Here is a 23392-nt window from a genome sequence, read left to right on the forward strand (position 1 = left end):
TATTGCTTTGTTTTATATGCAAGTTTCTCTAACATGCCCAATTAATATACTAACTTTTAAATATATCCTTTTTTGCATATACCTCTATGCACATTTTTGTACACAACTTTGTTCTAATATGTGCAGGTTTTGAGTGATAACTATTTTAAGAGCCATAGTAATAGAGTTCATTATTATGTATGCATAGGTGCTGTGAAAAAAATTGTTTAGGTGAAACACAGTACTTCATCTGAAAACAAATTTGGGACAGCTGGCTTTCATGGCTCTGATTTCATCTAGGCTTATGCTTCTGCAATTGGAAACACACATTTCATAGTGGAAACCAAGAACTAGTGAATACTCTGATGAAAGAAGAGGCAGCAATTACCACTAAACCTTTCTTTCTCTCACAACTTTGGAGGGTTCCTTAACTCCCTGGATAACTTTTTAGGGGGCAGAGGGGGTAGAGATAAAAAGCAGAATTTCAGAATGTTCCAGAGAATTTGCTTTAAGAGATGAGCAGCCCTCTGCCACTTTCCAAAGCATTATTCTCGTTCCTACCTGTTTCACATGTATCCAGATTTGCTGCTTTCATTTTTTGGAACAAGTTTGATTCTTGAATCAAGATGGCAGGATAATGTCATTGAAAAATACAAGTAACAGCAGCACAGATTTGACATGTCTAAGAATCTTTATAACATTTTCAAATACAAAGGCCCTCTAAACTCTTGCAGTTTACACTAAGTCACATATGGTTAACAGAATGATTTTAACATTTAAGTAATAAAAATAATTTATTAAACTTGTATTTGATAAATACCTGACTCTCAACGACTCTGAGGAGCTCACAACAAACACAGAAATTACAATAAAAGTGATAAAAGATAAAAGATAAGGATAAACGATGGCAAGTGCAATGAAGCAAGGGATCTCACTTAAAATAACAAGAGCTGCTAGCTTTGATTTAACAATATGTTCTAATAAATTTAACCAGGAAGTTCATAGTTCTAATTTTCTTCAAGGATATATCAATAGGTAGCATTATTTGATATTTCAATCCTATTTATATTTTTATTGAATGAGACTTCTCCTTAATCTTTGTTTATAGCTACCTGTGTTATGCAAAGCCTTTGATTGAAAGGGATGTGTTGCAGTATATAGGACTGTGTGTACAAACTACTTCTTTCAAAATTGTTAGAAGAAGCCTTTTATTTGCAAAGTCTACACAACTGCTTAGGAAGCTGCTCCTGGCTGCCTTTGTGTGCACATGTGCAACCACTTTGCTAGAATGAAATTAAAGTGAAGTGCCTGTCCATGCACATATATGCGGCCACAGCAGAGATCAATTTCTGAAGCAGCTGTGCAAGTCTTACCAATAACAGGAATGTTTTAATTATTTGAAAAGAAATGCTTCCTTTGTTTTAATAGGCATTGCAAAACAACCCTTTTGAAGCTGTTGTATAGATGTAGTAGCTGCTATTAAAAATATTAGGGTACACTAGCCATTTTCTTCATTTCCTTCAATTCAAAACAGGATCTGAGGTTTGCATGCACAAGAGGCAGCATATAAATTGTGTTGTTCACAGCAACTTAAATGATGTGAAACAATATTGATTTACTGCTCAGTGTTCTAAACGTTCTAAACCCCATAATGATTTTGGTGGCAGCTGTTTGTCAATGAGTAAAGACTACATTTTTAAAATATATTTATCAGATGCTGGAATGTTAAAGCCAGATACTCTCATTTTCTAAAATGTATCATTTTATATAATAAAGATATTTTATTATATAAAAATACATTATTTTGGTAACTGAAATATCTATTTGTCATCAAAGAAATATCAAAACAGAATTCTAATAGCAACAGCTTCAAACATGAGCTGGGGGCAGGGGAAAGGGAGGCACTGTAATGAAAATTAAAGTTTAAAACTATTTTTTAAAATAGCTGAAATTTCATGAGATTGCCAATTAGTATTCTTGCTCAAAATGTTCAGGCAAGATAAGAACAATGAAATCTCATGACATTTGGTAATCTCATGAGATTTCAGTCATTATTTTTATTAAAAGTAATATTTATTTAGTTTAGGATTGCATAAATACCATCTGTGAGTAACACATGTCTCACTGGGGCTACACTACAAAGCTTTGGCACTGAGTCAACAGAATGGTTACTTTAGCTTATTACTTCAGAACTAAACATACCACTGCAGTTGGGGCAATTTTAAGTGAACCAAACATGTAAAATTGAATTCAAGTTATACTTTCACAAATCTTTTAATGATATCATTATAAATGTATTGTATTGGAATATATTTCAAATATTCAGACTTGGAATTATCAATCTCTCTACAAGCAAGTAGCAAGACATCACAGAATTGTGGAGTTCTTGGGGTTCTCTGAGTTTGGTTCTTTTCTTGCAAACGTTTCATTACCTGGCTAGGTAACATCTTCTAGGTAGGTAGGCTAGGAAAAAGCCAGGTAATGAAATGTTTGCAAGAAAAGGACCAAGCTCAGAGAACCCCAAGGACTCCACAGTTCAACCCTGAGCTACACATATTCGCCTCTATTGACATCACAGAATCTATAGCATAACATATTCTTATATGTCAAGCTTAATTCTTAATGTGTCAAGCTTCCCAGCTAACTGAAAAAAGATAATTTTTTGCTTCCTACAAGACCTGTGCTCCAGATAACAGCCCTATGCTAAGTAGATTAAATAGTCAGTGGGTACCATACCATATTTTATAGTAAGATTCACAAAGGAAACTCACTTAGCTAGTCTGCCTTTGCATCCGAGCTGTAAAATAACACTGAACTGGATGGTATCACCTGACAAATGAAGACGGTTTTTCATCTCTTGGCCTCAGCAAATTTTGTTTTCTGGTTTTTGTCTGTTTGTGGGGGAGTCACCAGATATTAGAAGACAGTAGGAGTCTGTACCAGGGACCTTCTGATTCTTTTCTTTTTTTTCCTTCTAACTTCCTGATTGCAATTCAGAAAATAAGATAGCCTGTTAAGGAAACACTTTGTATATCTGTACCATATTTCTTATGGGAACGCGGTGGCGCAGCGGCTTAATGACACTTAAAGCTGCCGGCCAGAAATGGTTGACACTTCAGCGGTTTGAGCCCAGCCCTTGCACAGCAGAGTGAGCTCCTGCTTCCTCCCCCAGTTCCTGTCAACCCAACAGTTCGAAAACTTACGTGAGTAGATAAATGGGTACTCTCACTCTGGTGGGAGGAAAAATGCTGGCGGCGCCTTGCAAAAAGGAGTCAGGGGCAGTTGCCAGTAGCGTGGAAGCCGCGCTCGCCCGAAAAAGGCACGAAGCAATGGAAACCCTGCCTCCTGCACTCTCCAGCTGGGCTCTGCTCTAGGAAGGAGGCCCTGGCAAACCACTTCCAAAACACCTTGCCTTGAAAACTGCAAAAGGACTCGTCCAAAAAAGCAGTCACTGCAGAGTTGGTAACAACTGAGTGCAGATTAAAAAAACAACAACTATATTTCTTAACACAACACAAACCTCTAAAAACTGTTTTAAACTTTTGAGAGAATATGATAAAGATATAAAATTGTAAACATTTCTAGGATGTTATTGGATGATTCCCACTAGAAAAGTGTGCAAATTTGTGAAATACAAGACACATGGTGATACATTATAGTACAAACATACTATAAATGATATCTTAATTCTGGTTTTCCTATTTCTTCCAATGATCCTTAATGATATTTGTATGAAACTATTTATTTTGTCTGCTTACTGAAAACACAGCCCTATTATTGCAGAGCTGGTGAAAGACTTGCTGTGGTATTAGACTGAAAATAGTCATCAACAGCCCTTGATTTTTTTTTCTTGACCTTAAAAAGTCATATATTCGGCAGTGTTCAAGTGGTTAATTTTTTTGTCCATCAATGGAAATAGAATTTTTCCCTCAGCTCTTACTTTTCCCATATCTATTAGGAAAGAGGGGAAAATACTACTTAAGGCACACTGTGCCTCTAATAACTTCCCTAAGCTGATTAAGCACTTTTTGTAAAATGATTACACTGATTTTTGTAACCGAATAAAAGTTCATTTATATTTGTAGGCATTCGCTTAAAGAAACTCTTACACTTGTTTTGAAAATGCATCTTTAGAATTGTGTTTGGCTTTTCCAGGGAGCTAGTGGGGAGAAAAAAAATCAATTGAAGTAGTACTGCTTGCAAAGCAATCAATTTGCTTCTATTACAAGTTGAAGAGGTATCCTGAAGGGTTGAAGGAGATATCTGCTGTTGCTGTGGTTATTTTTCTGTAGTGTGGAGAATAAGACACATTTTAATTCTTTCTTTAACTTTTCATGGTGGTGCATATAAGTAAAATTTATTAGAAACATTTTGTGGGTTTGTGCCTTTGAGTCATTGGTGACTCCTGGCGACTGCCTGGACTAGTCTCTGCAGTTTTCTTAGCAAGGCTTTTTAGAAGTGGTTGCACTGGGTGGCACTGTACTGGGAGAGAAATGAGAAATTTGTGAACCTTATCAGGATAAATATAACAATACCTTTTTTTATGTTTGCTTTTTTATGTCATTCAATGAGAACAGTAATGATTTTGTTTCCCCAGTGCTTTCAGGGTTACCTGGGTTGGCATGGGAAACTCTCAGCTCAGCATTAATAAGGATTCTACACATATCAGAACCACACACACACGTCTCCCCAAACTAAAGAAGAAATGCTTTAAAATTCTGTCACAAGTAAGCTGTAAATGTTTAGCACAGTCATACTTATAAATTACACTCTTTACATCTGCACTTTTCTCTGGTATTCACTTTGATTTTGGGATGAAGTCTTTACAAACACTTTGCTTGAAGTAAGTCTCACTGAACTTTATAGAACATACTTTGAGTTAATATGTATAGGAGAGAACTGTTAGTAAGTCTTGGTAGGAAACAGTTTTCTGCAAGGTTCATGCCTTGCAAGCCTGCATAGAAGGGCATGAAATCCTTTCTCCCTTATGGAACTGTCAGTCTGTGCCCTTTACTTACCTGCAATTTGCATTAACCTTATTTTAAAACAGGGATCCATTTTTGTTTTTGTAATGCAAATTTTAGATGCTGGTTAGACACCCAATGGAAGGATCCCAGTAATATTCCATTTGAGATGTGTCCCTTTTGCACTGGCAATCTGTAATCCACACATACATGCTATTTTATTATTTATTTATTTTCCACATTTCTATCCTGCCCGAATCCAGAGACTTTTGGTGGCTATCAGGGCTGAATGAAAAGTAATGCCTCCAATGTTATATGTCATCAACAGAGAGCAGTGCTCATGCACTAGAAACTCTGACGTGTTCTTTAGCATCTGTTCTTTTCCTTCCGTTGGTGAAAAGTTGCTTTGAGAAATGGTTGTGTAACTGATGTTTGCAAGATGTACGTTTGCAGTGTCAGTTTATCAGTGTGTTTTAAGTAGCACACCATTATTGAATTTTTGAATGCCGAAGAGTCTCTCCAATTGAAATATACCACCAAATGCACATTATTTATGGTAATGACCATGTTGTTGTAATGTGCACTGCTGGGCCAAAAAATGTGAAGATGGTGAACTGGGAAGCTGATTTGTATGATGAACAACAAAGTGGACAACATGTGACAACAACCAATGAGTTTCACTTGAAAAGGGTTGCTGAACTGATGGACAATTGGCAGATCATTCAAAGGGAAATTGTTGTTGAGCTTGGCATTTCTCTGGAATGTGTGGTCATATTATTGATGTTCTTCAATATCAGAAAGCTTGTTCAAGACTCTTTCCTTATTTGCTGTCAGGAGAGATTTCAGCAATTGAAATTTGCCAGCAATTGTCGCACTAGAAGAATGGAGGAATTTCTCTGTAGCCGAAAGTGACAAAACATGGGCTTATCATTATGACCTAGAAATGAAGCATCAGTCATGAAATATCATTAGAAAGCTTCACCTGCGAAAAAAAACTTCAAAAGCAAGTCTTTGGCAGGAAAACTCATGCTTACAATTTTTTGGGACACAGATGGTGTTATTCACATGAATTTCCTTGAACCTGCCACTATTAACTCAGAGTGCTATATTGCAGCACTCCAAACTTTGAAAAAAATATTGAACAGAGTTTATAAGCACAAGAAGGAAATTTTGTGCAATGTAAGAATACTAGGCCTTAAACTTATGAGCCACCCAAGAGGTATTTCTGAAGTTGGAACTCATCATCTTATTCCATCTACTATACAGTCCAGACCTTTTTCCCCAAATTGAAGCAATACCTTTATGGGTATCTGTTTGATTCAGATGAAGAGATGTCAAGATCTAGTCAAAGAAACAAAGTGTGGAGTTCTTTCATGATGGCTCTGAGAAGCTGTTCCACTATTGACAGAAGTATGTAGCAAATAGTGATTATATCAAAAAGTAAATAAGATAACGATTAACTCATTAAAAGAATTATTTACCTAAATTTATTTATTTATTAAAATATTCCTATGTTAAAGTTATGGAGCTGGAGGCATTACTTTTTTAAAGTTTCTTTTCCATTATAATTTATGTTCTGTATTATAGTAATGCAGAAAAGTGAATTCACCTCCCAGAGTGAGTAGGCATTTTTCCCTCCTGGGATCAGAATTTTGTTGCTGCCTGAGAAGGAGGGTTAAAACAACCCCACCCTCTCCTTAATTGGAGAGTTTGTTTCATAAAAGGGAACCAAAAGAAACATGTGTGGGTGTATCAAGAAAGGAGTCAAGCCAGGAAGACAGCAGAGACATGGGAAAGAGAAACATCCAACCCAAAGACAAGCACCTCAACAGCTGTATTCAGACAGTGAGAGAAAACTGCAATTCTTGGAGCTGCAAGACTGGCTGAGAGGCAGAGCTGAGAGACAGGGGAGGAAAAGAGTCTGACCAAAGTCTGCAAACCCAAGCAAGCCTGCCAACCCAAGCAAGCCCAGTGTGTGGAGCAGCCCAGGTGCAGAGCTCCACAAACCAGCTCCAGCAACTGAAGACTGTGTATGCCGGGGAGAGAAAAGCCAATTTACAAGTCTATAGAGGAGTAAAAAGGGTTTTCACATGCAAATGGACTGAGATTGGCCACAAGAGCTGAAGACCTGGAGGAAAAGGAAAAACAACATAGTGCTACAAACATAGGACTAGGAACATAGACATAGAAATGTATAGATTAAATAAGAATAGAAATAGTTGTAAACTTATAGTAATAGGAAGACAGTAGAATAGGATGGGTAGGAAAATAGAAACAAGCATAGAATTAGCATTAAGTTTAGAAGTAAGGAATAAAAGTTTGTGCAATAAAACAGTGTTGTGGGAAAAACAAATGCAGTCTTTGTGTCCATGTTCTGTACCATATTAAGAAAAACGCTAAGAAATAAGCATTAATTTATAATTAATTTTTTAAAAAAATTGTTGCAGAAATCAGCACATCCAAATGAGACAAAAGAACAATTCAATAAGCACAGAATAAATGTAATACAGGTAGTCCCCGGGTTAAGAACACCCAGGTTACAGATAACCTATAATTAAGAATGGAGCCTATTGTAGCAAAATTCAAGTTAAATACACAATGATTCAAGTTAAATACACAATGGTTTGAATTCATTACATAATACAACTTACACAGTATTATACAATGATACTGTTCCGGCCTACATACAAATTCGACATAAGGATGGACCTTGGGAATGGAACTCATTCTTAAACTGGGGACTACCTATATTACAGAAGATAAGCAACAATTATAGAGCACTATAAAAACAAACTGCAATAAAGATCATTTCCACTAATAGTCTTGCTATTCTTTAAGTAGTAGCAGCAGCAAATTAATTAGAGTTTCAGAAGTGATAGAGCCTTAAACAGGGCTAAATGGTGGGTCCTTCTGCACCTCCAGGATGACTTGCAACAGTAAAAGGGAAATGTTGGGAGTGGCAATTATGGCCCTCTTGTCTGCTGGTTAGGGATTTCAATTCCTAACACTGGTCTATTTGTAATAACGCCATCTGGTCAATTTTTGATATGCATGTCACGATTTTTCTTTTTTTTAGTTTTCTTTTAGTTTTAATTTTATATTTTTCATAGTTTGTATATACTATTAATTGTTAAATTAGACTACAGGTAGTCCTCACATACCAACCATTCATTCATTGACCGTTTGAAGTTACGGTGGTGTTGAAAAAATAACTTTATGGCCCATTTACAGCCATTTACAATCTTCACAGAATCCTTCAGTCATGTGATTACCATTACAGTAAGAGATTGGAGAGAAAGGGATTGCAAGAGAGTAAGCTGCTCTTCTACACATCAAAAACAATGTGATCGTGCCAGCAGCCCGGGTCTGGGAGCCATGGGTGCGCTATGCAAACAGCTTACCATACTCTCTTGAAATCCCTTTCTCTCCAATCTCTCCACTCCGGGGGGGGGGCGGGGGGGGAAGCAAGCTATTTCTGTAGGCAATCTCTCCTTTTCCTGACCCTTTCCTGCTGCCAGCATGATCGCATTGCTTTTGATGTGTAGAAAAGCAAACAGCTTACTCTCTTGAAATCTTTTCTTCTCCAATCTCCACTCTGTGGGAAGAGTCAGACAAAGGAGAGATTGCCTACAGAAATTGGTTGGGTTTTTTTTCTGCCCCCCTCCCCCACCTTGCAAACCAAGGAGAGGAGAGAAAGGAGAGAAAGGGATTTCAAGAATTTCTACATGTTAGGCTAAATGTTAGTATTTAATGTAAGTCCATGTATGAGATGCCATACGCTAAATAAATACAACATGGAATATGTATAACCAAGCAAGGATATATTGGTGTAATATACTTTATATTTATGACAATTTATGTTTGCACATTTTATTAAATATCCTGATATGAAACGGGAGATAGTCCACTGCAGTCTTATTAATTGTAATTAATATATGCCCCATTAATTTTAATTTAATTTCAATAAAAGTTCTTCTGGTTTTAGATGCATTTTTTATTATCTGTACGTGGGTATTTCTAATGTGAAATTTCTTAAATCTATAAAGCTGCTCAATAGCTAGTGGTGCAAATACACTGAAAAATAAATTTTAAAAAAAGGAATTTTGAATTCTTGAATTCTCCTTTGATATGTAGGGCAACAAAAAAACTGCAATTATCACATTAATCTTTAAGCATTATATAAACCATATACAGGTAGTCCTCACTTAACAACCCTAACTGAGACTGGCAATTCCATCACTAAGCAAAGTTGTCACTAAGTGGGAAATCACATCACCACAACTGTGCTTTCCTGCTGGAAAGAGACAAAACTAGTCAGTTTCACACCTTCAGCTTTTGTTTACTCCAAACCACTTCCCTGCCCTTTGGAATGATAGTAGGTATTGAAAAGAATACCTACTATCTGTGATATAATGTAATATTGCTCTTAAGAGAATTTTTTTAGGTAATATTTTCTAATGCAGCTTAACCTTTCACAAAACTTCTTGACGTTTTAACCTTGTAAGTCCTTTAAAGATTTGTAAAGATTGCTTTAAAGAGAACAGAAGGAGTGATCTAAATTAAATGCTAATGATTTTTTTTTGCAAAATGTATTAACTTTTCTATTTAACATTGATTACAAGACAAGGAAAGAAATCAAGCAATTAGAAACTAGTGCAGTATAAAAAAAAATCTGTGAGCACTGCTTCACCAATGCTAATTCTATTAGGTCTCTAAGTGACTTTCATATAACTTTGCTTCAGTTTGTTATACTGTTCTGGTGTGACCTGAATTCTGATGGGATTGTATGATTGTATTACATGCACAGTGTATGGGGATTAAACAAGAAGAACTAGAAGTCTTAATGCAGAAAGGTGAATAAGATTTAGTAGGCATTAGATGAAGCCTGGTGGGATGAAACTAATGAATGGAATGCAACAATTGAAAGGTATAATTTATTCAAAAGAAATAGTCCAGATGGAAGGGGTGGAAAGAAGACTAGTATTATATGTGAGGGAATGCATACAGTAAGTGTATTGAGATTTAGGAATTTGAGCATGAGTGTCCTGTTGAAAACATTTAGGGAGGAGTAAATGGCACAAGAAATAACAATGATTATTGTGAAAGTCTTATAGAGTGCCAAACCCGGGACAAGATGTAATAATACTCTCCTGGACCAGATTACAACCTGTCAGGAAAGAGAGACATAGTCATATGTCTCCATCTAACCAGAAATCTGTTGGTAAACCAATTTGGCTTAGACTTCAAATTCTTGTGGAATGTTTCATTTTCTAAAAGACTGAGGAAGAGTGCCAGAGTTGTTTTTACTGCATTTTGTCCTACCCAGTAGAGAAGAACTGGTTGAAAAGTTAAAAGCAACAAGAACTTTGGGAGGAAGTGACCATGTAATCTTGGAGTTCAAGATACAGTAGAAAGAGAAATTATGGCATAATTATACATGTACATTTGATTTCAGGGGAGCCAATTTCAACAGCCTTGGAAAAGTACTACATGAGATGGTACAAACAGAAATCCTTAGGTCAGAGGGAATGCAATACAGCTGGGAGCTCTTTAAAAATGAGATACTGAAGTATAATAATAATAAACTATTCCAGTGAGAAAAAATGATGTGGGGCCAGTTTATTCATTGGGTCATTATGGATGCATAGGGAGCTTTCAAAGGGACATGTATAGGGAATGGAAGATCAGTGGGAACCAAAGGAGCTTAACTAACAAATATTTTGTATCTGCAGGAAAAAAAGTCAGAAACACTAATATAGAAAAGGAGCTTAGGCTCACAAGAAAAGCTAAAGGCAACTAAAAGGCTTTGGGGTTTTGGCTATTTTGTAATGAAATGAAAACAAATGAAGGGATGGGACTGTTGCTAGGATAATATGGTAGGACACTGACAGGGAGACAGCAGTGTTCTTAATTTCCTTTTTTTTTTTTCCCCCAATTTTCTCCACAAAGGGGAACCGTGTTCCTATGGGCCTAGCAGAGCAATTGACAGAGGAGGGAGTGGCAATCCAGACTAAGTAAAGACATTGTTAGGGGGCACCTGGCAAACATAAAATAGTTTTAGTGCCCAGGACCATACCAGTTACAGCCAAGAGTCTTAGAGGAGTTTGCAGATTTCCCTGAGAAATCATAGAGGATGGGCGTAGTGCCAGAAGATTGGAGAAGTCAAAATGTTCCCATCTTTTTTAAAAAAATGGAAAGATGAGCCTGGGTAACTACAGACCAGTCATACTGGGGAAAACTCTAGAACAGATTATTAAGTAATTGGCTTGTGAACATTTAGAAAATAATGTTGTAATTGGCAGTAGCCAGCATGGGCTTCTTTTATTCTTTAAATAAATTTTATTCTCTATTTTAATAAATTTTATTCTCTATTTTATTCTTTAAATAAATCACACCAAATTAGGCTGATCTTATTTTTTGACAGAATAAGTTTTGTTGAGTATAGGAATGCAGTAGATATAGTATATCTTAACTTCAGCAAGTATCTTGATAAAGGTTCTTCATTCCTGCTTTATAGAATAACAAATCATATTCCAATTCCTTAGGGGAACAAATAGATTTGTCCATATACTTTCCATTCCATTAATTATAGTGATATGACATGGCACCTGTGTGTGTGTGTGTGTGTGTGTGTGTGTAATAACACATGGGAAATGAAATATAGGGCTTTCTTAAACTTCTATGCTGATCTTTATGTGTGTAGCCCTATATCTGCGGAGAACTAGTTTAAGTTCTGAAGCAATGAATATCTCCATTGGCAAGAATCATGGAAGAAAATTATTGATGTGTTGCATAAATATATTTAAATATATTGTGCTTAATTATAAGTCCACATTAAATAAAAAATATTATAATTTATAAAAATGCACAAAGACCTGCGATTGCTGTTAAGAACTTTCCTAGTCCTATAGTAGCAATGCAGTTTTACAACCTTAATGTGGAATAGGGTTAAAAATATTTACAGCCGCAACATGGAGAGAGAGAGAAACAGACAGACCGACAGACAGACAAGAAGACAGACATAAAAAAACCCCTCTAATTCACTGCTGCCATCTAGTGGGCACCCAGGTATTTGCAGCCCAGATAAAGTTCCCTTTCTTAAGTATCCAGCTTAAAATTATTGGCTTAAGAAGTTCTTCATTTTGGTTTGGTCATTTATTGAAAGATATTATTAGTATATGTATTTTAAATTTGCTTAGGGCTAAAAGCAGTTGGCTGCCCCAACTGACCTTGTCTGGACTCAAAAGCTAAATAATATTGGACTAAATATGTTAGTACTTGAGAGATCCCTCCTGAAACTCCAGAGCTTTTAGGCTAGACTGGGAGGTCAAAAAATGTTCTAGAAGAAGACTGTGGTAAACTAATTCTGTCTGCTGCCAAGAAAACTGCATGGTCTCCAAATAGTCACCAAGAGTTGATCCAGAGCAATTTTATAAATAATGTAAATTTATATTTTTGAATATAAAAATACAGAAATACAGAAATACAGTATTATTACTTTTTATAACAAGAGAGGAACAAGGCTCTTTCTCCGAAGAATATTTATGCAAAATCCTGTTAATATACTTTGGTTAAGAAGAATTTTTTTTTCTTTTTTTCAGGCTCCATAAATTAATGAGTGCTTAAGAGCAAATGAATGAGTTTCTTTCTTGAGTCTTCCCTCAAAAATTAGGTCTTTGATATAGAAAAATGTGACCTTTTTATTTCATGTAACTGTTCCTTATATTGTTAAATTGTTTTCTTCTTATTCTGCAGAGTGGATTTAGAAAATGCAAGTTTTATATTATCTGATTTCTTGGGAAGGAATTTGAATATACATTTTATTGTAGCAAGCTTTTTTAAATGTTGCACAGTCCTTTAGGTGGTTGAAGGTTTTTTTTGTTTAGCGTGTCACAGTTCCCATGCCTTTTGTAATAGGAAAATCAGGTGGTTAAGCTTTGACAGGATTTAGTTTAAATAAAAGGAGATAAAATAATATTGTACTTGAGAATCTCAAGTTATGCAAAAATAAAAACATAAAAAGGAAGCCTGTTAATATCAAATAATAATAATAATTTAGTAAACATGTGCTGCCCAGTTCTCAGTGACTCTGGGTGGCTCACAACAAAGAAATTATAATAAAATCAATATAAGATAAAAGATGGCAAGCATGATGAAGTGAGGGGTGTCGCTCTCTGTCGCCAAAGGTCTGGGTAAAAAGCCAGGTCTTCATGGCTCTTCTAAGCAACAGCAGAGTGGGGGGCATCTGGATCATGGGGGGAATTCCAGAGGGCATGTGCTGCTGCAGAGAAGTTGTACTTCCAAGGTCCCAATAGATGACATTTTTAATCAAAGGAATGCGGAGCATGCCAACCCTTCAGGATTGAATCAGCTGGGCAGAAGTTATGGGAGACAAGTAGTCCCTCAAGTAACCAGGCCCTGTGCCATGTAGGGCTTCTGTCAGGTTCAGCCCAAAGAACTCCACGAGACACTACAGTTACAGTTCTATTGCATTTATTAGCTTCCACCTACAAGGTAGAATCTCGCCAGACTGAATCTAAACTTCCCAAGCCAGCAAGCAAACACTGCGAATTCCTTAGGGTGGTGCCAGTTTCATCCTCTTCACCTTCCCACGCTTATTCTGGGGGCTAAGGAAATGCTTATTTCCCCGAGCATGGCCTTCGCCATACCTGTCAGGATCTACGCAAACCAGAACCTTCAATTGTTTTTACTTTGCTTTTCTTGCTAACCATAGATGAATAGTGAAATACTGGGAATGTTATTCTAACCGTTTGCTTGACCTGCCATAAAAGGGGGGGAAGGGGGAGGCCAGGTGCCGTTATCTCTATCTTGAACCAGACATCCAAGGCCAGGAGGTGTGAGAACCGAGGCAAGGCGTGAAGAGCTGCAAGCGGGAATAGAAACCTAGAAGGGGGGGAAGTTGGGCTTAAAAGGACAAGGCTTTGCTATGTAGAATTAGACTCAACAAACTATGATGCTGTGTGCTTCTCCTGAATAAAGAAATCTCTGATGGAACTTTTAGTCTCCAGAGGATTTACTGAATTTTGGGATTGAGTGTGCAGACTCTGACAATACCATTCCATCACAGCTTCATAGGTAACAACCAGCATCTTGAATTGCACCTAGAAGCAAACTGGCAACCAGTGCAGCTTGCGAAACAGAGGTGTTATATGGGCATACTGAGGCATGCTCATTACTGCTCATGTTGCCTCATTCTGGACCAGTTGAAGCCTCTGGGTGGTCTTCAAGGGCACCCCATGAACACTGTGTTGCAATAGTCAAGCCACAAGGTGACCAGGGAATGAGTGACTGTCTGAAGGGCCCCCTAATCTAGGAAAGGGTGCAACTGGCACACCAGATGGAGTTGTACAAAGGCCTTCCTGGCCACAGCTGACACCTGCTCTTCAAGCATGAGCTGTGAGTCAGGAAGACCCCCAGATTGCATACCAATTTTGAAGGGGGAAGTGCAGCCCCTCACAGCCCCACACACTCTCCCTGAGCCTTACCATACCTCCCTCACACCCTAATGCACCCCTTGTCCATTCCCCCACCCAGAAGCATCCACTTACCTGCCTGCTGGCCTGCTTGCAAGCCTCCTGGGACTTGCAACTTCCTGCCAGCTTCCCCAATGACTTGGTTGTGGGAAGCCGGCAGGAAGTTTCCTTGCCTAACATCCCTGGGATTTGGTTAATAACAGCAACTGGAGCCACAGGGATTGCCATTACTAAGCGATATGGTTCTGCTTTGTGACCTCATTGCTTAGCAACGGAAATTCCAGTCCCAATTGCCATAGTAAGTCAAGGACTATCTGTATACTTATTTGGAAGCTCCGATAAAAAGACTAAGAGCAACAGAAGGGGTTAGGGGAAAGGTGGAAAGCAGGGGCAGTGTTTCTGTGGGACAGAGCATGGGGGAAAATATCTTGAAAAACTGAAGAAAATATGAGACTAAGATACTTAAGTAGATTTTGTGTAATTGTTCTTATATATTGGAAGTGTAAGTAAAAGAGAGAAATTGGGAGTTAAATAGAAGAGGGAATATAGTGTCAGAATATGAATTTTAGTGTTGAAGCAGTTTCTTCAGTTTCTTGGCTCACTTGCTCATCTTTTAGGCCCACCGGCTTATTTTTCTTTGAAATGGCTGTCTCACGTGGCTGCAATTTATGAATGGTAGTGTACCACAGCATTTTTCACAACTCTCACTGTGCCCATGAAACACTCCCCCGCTCAAATTGAAGACACTATATTATGCCACCTTTATCTAATGGTAAGTAAATCAGGATGTCTTTCTGTGGAGAGATGTTTCAATGAGCTATAGATATCAGAAGAGAGGGCAGCTTTAGTGTATCATGTAACTTGTAAAATTCACAATACCTTGCATTAGGCAATACTGTACTTTATATCAGAATGTGAACTCTTAGGCAAACTAGCATATGTTTATTAGGATTCATGATACCTTAACTCAAATGTTGTTTTCTTGAATCACTGAAGACAGAAAGAAGGCATGGGAGGAGACAGAACCTGTAGGGCATTTTTACTTTATTATATCTGTTTGTACCCAAGCAGTCATGATAAGTTTTGTATTTTGGCTGTTTTCTGATTTTTTTTAGTCCTACGGCATTTTTATTTGTTGTAAACTACCCACAGTCATTATGGTGAGACCGGTGGCCATATATATCTAAACAAACAACTTGATTTCTTGTTGCCTTTTTGCTGTTTTATATGGGGACCTAAAATAGACATTTATTAAAACTACAGATGGTTGTAATACTGAGCAAGGTAATTTAAATCTGCAGTCATAATGACATTCAAAAATATCAAAATCATGCTTATGAAATACGTGGCAGAAATGGCAGGCAATTTAAATGAAATATAATTTGTATATTACTGTTTGTCCTGGACTAAGAAAATATACTTAATGATGATATTTTATAAATGCTGATCAGCACATTGTGCAGTATTGTTATAATCTTTAGTGACATTCACAATATATTATATACCAGCTGAAGTATACTCAATTTTAAAAATTATTGTACAGTTGGAGCGTCACCACCACTGAATCTACAGTCAGATAGCAGGATAAGAGAGATATACTTTCAATTTTTTTTGCTGCTACTGGAGATAATAATTGATTTACTTCTGTTGTAGATAAGTTGAGTATCTCAACTTTTTCTGTTTCTTTCTAACAAAGGCTTCAAGAACCTTGGAGAGTTAGTCTGATAAACTTGCTGTGATTCTTTTCAATAAAGTAAAAGCATAAGGCAAATACTGGAAGGCCAAACAAATTATTGTTACAAAGACTGTAATATTAAATGGCATATTGTGATGGAATGGAATTATGAAGGCCAAGCTCAGAGAGATAAACATTTTCTTAGCTCCCCAGAAGAGCGTGGGAGGATGAGAATGGCACCTCCCTGAGGAATTCACACTGTTGTGGCTGGTTGACTTTGGGATCTGGGGTTTTAGTCTGGGAAGATTGATGTCAGGGCTAGCCCAAGGAACTCCAAGAGACAATGCCAATTCAGTCCAGCTATGTTTATTAGCTACAACCTCTAGCAAGAATCTTCCCAGACTAAAAGCCGAGTTCCCAAAGTCCTCCAGCCACAACAGTGTGAATTCCTCAGGGAGGTGCCAGTCTCATCCTCTTGTTCCTCCCACAATGTTCTGGCGAGCTAAGAAAATGTTTATCTCTCTGAGCCTGGCCTTCATAATTCCATTCCATCACACATATATATTACAATTAATACTGGATCAAATGCTTAATGTCCAAATGGTCTTACTGAAAACATTTTCTTTTCTTTAAAAAAAAAAAAGCTTCTTACTTATATATGACATAACATAGATCTAAGTTTCGTTTTGTAAACTGTGCTTTCCTACAGTGAGCTGGGCAACCATTTCCAAATTCTTTGCTGTCTTGACACAGACAAGGAATAGTTGTTGTTGACTGTGAATTAATAAGTAGAAATCACATTTGTTATCATCTATTCACTGATGTATATTGGATGTATGCTGAAAAGCTGACACATTTTTTGAAAAAATGCAGGAAAGGTTCCATGCTCTATTAAAATTCATAGCTCTTCCACCCATCTTTTCACAAATGTATAATTACTTGTAAAATGTAACAAATACATCGTAAACAAATGTCTCACTGCCCCAAAGCAAAACATTTAGCCAAACAGTAAGGGTAATAACAAAAACAAACAAAAAATCTATCCCTTAAGCAAGAAACGTTCGTTATTGATAGAAATAATCTAAAAATTTGAGTAAAAAATGCAGAATTATATGTTATGTTGATAGACATTGAGATCTTTCCCAAAGGCAATCTTGTCATCACATGATATAATGCTTCCTGTAGCATTTTGAAATGTTTAATGAATGCTATAAAATATAAACAAAACTTCAGTTTTGAATTGTAGAATCAAGCATGCATATAGCCAATGGATCTGAAGTAATTCTCCATATGGAAAACATGGTGGCATATAATATAATTCACAACTTAACATTTAAGTTCCCAACAATATTTGCATGAAAACAGGAGGTAGTCCAGCATTAAAAAATATGAATGTTTGTGTATTAAAGACTTTTAAAATTTCAGAATGTTTTGTTACTACCACTCTCCAGGGAGAAATTGCTTTAATTATTTTTATACCTCCTACGGAAAACCATTAAGCTGGGTAATATTGTTACTTTATTCCACTTACAAACAAATTAAAGAGAGAAGTACTTGATTTGGGGAGCTTGAACCCTTTCATCCAATGATTTCTGTACTGGGGAATAATCAAATTATTCCTGCCTCTAGCATAGGCATAATTGCTTGCCTAGCTATACCAACAGCAAAAGAAGAAGTGAATTACCAAACAGGGTTAATAAAATATATCTCTTTTGAGATAATCTCAGCAATATCAAATGCTCGACATAATGTACATTTTCAAGGTAGATGGGGCTGTAGAAGAAAAGAAGAAGAAAAGCTGCACTCTGTGATAGAAAGTAAAAATGCTTTCAGTAGAACCTGAATTTCCTTCCTTCTGTATTTAGAATAAAATATATTTTCAAAATCCATGTTAGGTTTGAATCAATGCTGTTCATTACAGTCACAAATTAACTAAAAAGAAATAAAATAATAAAGTAAACTAAAATAATGATTTAACTAAACTAAAATTATGAAAATAGTAGCACATTACACTGGTTTGCTGAAAGCATCAAATTATTCAGAATGAAGAAGTCTGGATGACTCCTTAGATTTCTATTATAAAAGAATATTGCTTGGAAAGAAATAGAGGATGGCCTAACCCAGTGTTTTCATGTAGATGTTGAAAAGGAAGGGAGAGAGAGTAGAACCCTGTGGCACCCCACACAGAAGGATCTCTGCCCCCCAACCAACACTGACTGGGGCCAACCCTGGAGAAAGGAAGAGAACCACCACAAAATGGTGCCCCCAATCCTCAAAACCCATGGAGCTGGCTAGAAGGATACAGTGCTCGACAATATAGAAAGCCACTGAGAGATCAAGGAGCACAAGGATGGATTGCCACTGTCATCCTGGCTCTGCCACAGGTCATCGACAAATGCAACCAAGGCTGCCTTAGTACTGGTTCCCAGCCTGAAACCCAGCTGAAAAGAAAAGACAAGAATCAGTATTCAAAACTCAGAGGAAGGTTCCAACCTTGACTTGGTATGCTAAGGTATGCCAATGGACAGACAATAACTGAATCAAAGAATTTCAAGAGGTGTTAGAAAAGACAAGAAGCAATATTATATATACATCTATAAAGACACTGAAGATGGAAACAGACAGGGAAAAATAAGGAGTTTTCCCAAAAAACAAAACAAAACAAAAAACTTCAAATAGTGTCCAACAGACTGGAAGAGGTAAGTCTATATACCAACAACAGGAGACTTAATAGAATGTACAGACTTTCACACAATATACCTAATTTCATGTGTTGAGGATTATACAGTGCAGACTAGAGCTGTATATGGAAAGGGAAATGCCAAAAATTCAATTTGGTTTTATAAAAGGCTGAGGAACAAGCTATATTATTGCTGATACATGCCAAAAAGAAGTCCCCATGCTTCATTGACTATAGAAAGACTTTTGATTGTGTTGACCATGTCAAGCTGTGGAAAATCCTTTGGAAAATGGGAACCCCAGAACATCTCATTGTTCTCGTGTGAAAGCTGTACACAGGACAGGAAGCTACAGTCTGGACAGTATATGGTGAAACAGACTGGCTCCAAATTGCAAAAAAGTGAGACAAAGCAGTCCTTATTTATTCAACTTATATGCTAAACATATATTGAGAGAAGCTGGATTGGAAAAAGATACTTTTAAAACTGGAAGAAGTAAAATCAATAACCTGTGGTATGTTGATGACACTACTCTGATAACTGAAAATGAAAATGACCTGCAGTCCCTTGTAATGAAAATCAAGGAGCACAGTGAAATAAGATTAAATATAAAGAAGACCAAACTAATGACAACAGGTATAGCAACCAGTCTTAGAATTGACATTGAAGTAGTGGATAGCTTCTATCTTTTAGGACTGACTATCAAGAGTAAATGAGCCAGCAATTAAGAAATACAACAGATTAACGCTTGGCAGTGTAGCAGTGAAGGTCTTGGAAATGATATACAGGTGCTGTGACATTTCTATCCCTGTAAATGTAGAATTATACAGATATAGGTTTTCCCTGTGACACTCTATGGAAGGGAAAGTCAGATTTTGAAGAAGCAGGATCGAAAGAGTAATGATGCTTTTGAATATTGGTGCTGGAGAAAACTCTTGAGAATAGCATGGATAGCTAGGAAAATAACCAAATAGATTGTAGGGCAAAACAACCCAGAATTTTTACTCCAGGCACAAATAACCAGGCTCAAATTATTGTATTTTGGACATAATATGCAAAGAACCAGTTCCCTTTAATCCATAATGCTGGGAAAAGTAGAAGGAAAGGAAAAAAAAGGATGAGCAGAAGCAAGTTGAATGGATTCAACAGCAATGAAACTAGTAAGAGACTAAAAAAGCCAAGATGAGAATAATCATCTTGGAGAAGAAAAAAGTATAATTTGACATCTTGTACATGGTTTGTTCTCTGATCTGTTTATAGCATCTTACATATTGTCCTGTTGTATGTTATGTAGTCTGTTATGTAGAAAAGTCTTGGGGATCTATCATCTGTAGGATATTCTAAAGATGTATGTTTGAATAAAGCTTTCTTCATTATACAATAATCCTTACTATATAAAATTTGTTAGGTGATTTTCTACAAAATAATTCAAATGTTGATGTTTTTATACCAATGCTTGATTAGCTTTGCATTAATATATGAAATTGTTCAATAACAGATGATAGCCCATTCTCTGTAGACCATTTCCTGCTCTCTCTTTGACACTCCCTTTCTACATATAGTTAAAAAGGGGAGAAGGTTGAGGTTGGGGAGCCACATGGTCTGAAGGGTTTCCCCATCCTGATTATATTTAGGTGATTTATAGTTGGCAGAACCAATTCTCAATATAGTAGTGCATCTATATAATAAAGCTTCAAATTTCAAACCAGGGCATTTAATAGATCAAGTACATTTACTTTAGTAGTGAACAAATTCTGAGGAAAAAATCATCTCAATGTGAATATACAATTGATAGACCTATCTGATGCACCTCTGTTTCACTTTGACAAGACACTTTGTGCCATAGTGCAAATCAGTGGGTAAAGAGATTATGTGAATTGTCTTGATGAGGCTTTCAGTGTTGGCTTCTAGTAGTCTCCTTGTAGCCTCCTTAGGAATTTGCAAAAGTCAGCTTTTACAAGTTCTGCAAATGGCAAAGAGAGTAAAGAAAACAATGAGGCTGCTTCATTTCACTCTTGAGAGACTACTTTGCCTGAACCATCAAATAGTTTAAGCAAATCATCAACCATCAAATGCCTGCTTGAATCTCTGCACAACCCTTGTTACACTTGCATTTCATGGTACATTGTAGAATCCTTAGAATAAAACTGAATTATGGAATAAAGTAGTTTTGTAAAATGCTCACCAAAGCACTTTATTTTTATTCACAAATTGTATTGATTACAAAATGTATAGCCTCTACATTTCCATCACTCCTTAAGTAAAGGCTGGACAGATGATTATGATGGATGAATGAACCATTATAGATAGAAGGAGCTTTCACATCGCTTCCAAAAGAGTAGCTTTAAGTAGAGTCAGTTATGTTTCCAGTTACAAATAATGAAGGGATGAATGATCAAATAATGCACATGTAAGTGTAAATTAGCCATTAGATTAACATGTATCTGTTAGATAATAGAGTCAGAGAAAAGCTCTATAGTTCTGCCATACCCATTGTACTACCTATAATATACATTGCTTGTGGATTTTGTAACCCAAAAGTGTAATTTTTAATATATCTTCCTTTTCAGAAACTTTTATTATAATAATTACTGTCCCTATATCTTATTAGGCTTCCATTGGGTAATACTAATTCAAAGAATCTTTGGATCAACCAGTGGTATGATTTTCTTTTTTTAAGAACACTTTGCATGCTAAATATATTGCTATAAAAATTGAAAGACTATAAAAATATTTGCTTATGTATATTTATGGTACTTTCAAATACTAATCACGAGAAAAGAGCTTACAAGAATGAGTCTCCTTGGTGAAAGAAACTTGATTTGTATCCAGTGAATAGAGAGAAAATGAGTGCCATTTGGATCATAAATTATATAACAAAATATAATTTCTTACTGAGCATTAGAAAGGTGTATGTTATGAAAGGCATCTGTTTTGAGGAGATGATAAGTGAAAAGAGTTCCATGTAATTTATTATTTCCTCCAATAAAATCCTTTTGATTTGTGGGTTAAATTCTAAGCTCTAGAGTAACTTGGTAAATATGCTAGTCTAAGAACAAGCAGTATTGCAAATACAAATTATCATTTGTTTATTCCACAGTTTATGCAGTTTAATAGTATATATTGTGATGGAATGGAATTATGAAGGCCAGGCTCAGGGAGATAAACATTTTCTTAGCTCCCCAGAAGAGCATGGGAGGAACAAGAGGATGAGATTGGCACCTCCCTGAGGAATTCACACTGTTGTGGCTGGTTGACTTTGGGATCTGGGGTTTCAGTCTGGGAAGATTCTTGCTAGAGGTTGTAGCTAATAAACATAACTAGACTGAATTTGCACTGTCTCTTGGAATTCCTTGGGCTGGGCCTGACATCAATCTTCCCAGACTCTAACCCCAAATCCCAAAGTCAACCAGCCACAACAGTGTGAATTCCTCAGGGAGGTGCCAGTCTCATCCTCCCACGCTCTTCTGGGGAGCTAAGAAAATGTTTATCTCTCTGAGCTTGGCCTTCATAATTCCATTCCATCACATATATTAATGAAAATAAAATTTGTTGTGTTCTTTATATTTGAGAATGGCTTTCTCTTCTGTTTGGCATCTTACCAATGATAGGCAGATTTTTCATATAGAAATATACAGATGAAAAATATTCTAATGTTACTCACCGATTTTTTTTTAATTCAAAGAACTCTCAGATGATATGATTTTTAAAAGAGGAAATTCTATCAAATGAAAAATTGTGATTGTTAGCAAGTTTATTATGTCAGAGCTGGAAACCATATGTTTAATATATGAATATTGTTACCATAAGCCTACCAGTTTATTTATCTATTGTTCCTGCAAAGACAATTTGACTTTTTTTCTTTTCTTCAAGCAATATGTTTTGTGCATTTTCAATCAAATATAAAACTTACCAATATGTGTAAACTTTAAATATTATAATAGTGATCATATTGGATGACCATATTTGCAAAAACTGCCTCATAATTAGTATATTTTATAAAGCAATTTGAATACCCTCTTGGAATAATCTAGGATTAAGAAGAACCCCTAACTTGCTGCTGTCATCAGTTTCAAGGTACTAAGGCGTAGGTATTTCTGAATGTGATTAGGACCCTTAATGCAAGGAGAAATACAATTTTAGCATTCTGAGTAGTCTGCGAGGAGAATTTGGCCTACTTCATATAATCCTGCTATTTGGTGTCCCTGGACTTGTGCCAGTATCATCAGGGTGCATTAAGATGTATAAAGCTTTAGAAAGTTGTATACTGGCCAGCTTCCTTTCTGATTTTGGATTTTCAATTCAAATCAAAAGGCACTGGCATTCTCTTGCATACTGGCTTGAGATTGAGAAAGGTTTGATGTCAGAATTTGATGAGAGATACATATTTTTATGGATTTTATATCTTAGAGGATCTTTTTGTTCTTCCTGTTGGAAATCCAAAAAACACAGAAGGTGGATATACATTTTAGTCAGTAGCTTCTTTGGTTGGGGGTGGAGGAGGGAACAGGCTTGCACTGTGACATTCAATCTACCATACCTCCCCCCATACACATGCATGCATGCACACTACTGCTCCCAGTGCTCAATTTAATTGTTTTG

General features: G+C 36.5%; 1 protein-coding gene across 2 annotated transcripts in view; it reads left to right on the forward strand.

Annotated features, from left to right (window-relative positions):
• ATRNL1 (attractin like 1) overlaps window positions 1-23392 on the forward strand; it is a 578187-nt gene that overhangs the window by 205992 nt on the left and 348803 nt on the right. The window lies entirely within an intron of this gene.

Source organism: Python bivittatus, unplaced genomic scaffold, assembly GCF_059951505.1.
Source record: "Python bivittatus isolate LINGU-HERP-01145 unplaced genomic scaffold, Pbiv_v1 ctg000980_np1212, whole genome shotgun sequence".
Lineage (NCBI taxonomy): Eukaryota > Metazoa > Chordata > Lepidosauria > Squamata > Pythonidae > Python > Python bivittatus.